Below are 963 nucleotides of genomic sequence, written 5' to 3' on the forward strand. Positions count from 1 at the left end.
TTCCATTGCTTCATGGGTTCTTGAAATGTCAGTTTTAAAACTTGCTGCACCTCATCTAAAATGGCTGGACCAGAGGGCCAGTAATTCGGCTTGTCCTGAACCGCGTCACAGAAATGGGACCCACCTGAGGCTTTAGCCACTTTTCCTCTGATGCTGGAGAACATTTAAATGCTGTCTGTTGAGTATGGGCAGGAATTTGTTATTTTTTTGCTATTAAGCTTCGTTTGTGCTTGCCAGATTACATAGAATCTTTTGACATTTTGGATTTTGTGGGACCTAACTGGTGTATTTGGCAGACTTCTCAAGAACTAAATATACAGTAAGTTTATGATCCCCATTTATATTTTTAAAAGGGCGTTCACATTAGTCAATTAACAAGGCTGGTTAAAATGTATTGTAACCACTTCTGAGCAATGTAACATCAGTTTTACCAAGCAGCTAAATTATAAGATTACTCATTCACTGATATACGTTCCTGCTGAATCTCTGAGACCTGCAACGTCTGGTTAATTATTCAGCTACCACCAGGCAAGAAAGGCAGGACAAAGGCTGAGGTCACTGAGTCTAGGAGATCCCAACCTTGGAATGTCTGGGTGCAGAGCCATGGTTTTCTGCCTCTAGGGGTCACGATGAGTGTCCCCAGCTCTCCCAGGTCCGTCAGGCTTTTCTACCCAGCCCCAAGCCAGGTGCTTACCTGGGTTCTGCTGTGATCTGGAGTCAGAAGGGAAGTATTTTCAGGGCAGTTACACACACACACACACGCGATAGAAATCTACCCGGTTATTGGCCAGGAGGCCAGGTAAAATTTTTAAATTTTCTCTATCTCCAATCTCTGTCTTCCATTTCCAACTCATCTCTGTACTTCAGGGGTCCAGTGAAGTGCGCTGCACACAGTAGGTGCTCAACATTGCACGCTAAAATCCTCCTCTTGGTTCCGCAGCTGCATTTTTGGGCTTTCCCTGG

The sequence above is a fragment of the Balaenoptera ricei genome, chromosome 14, assembly GCF_028023285.1.
Source record: "Balaenoptera ricei isolate mBalRic1 chromosome 14, mBalRic1.hap2, whole genome shotgun sequence".
In the NCBI taxonomy this organism is placed as follows: Eukaryota; Metazoa; Chordata; class Mammalia; order Artiodactyla; family Balaenopteridae; genus Balaenoptera; species Balaenoptera ricei.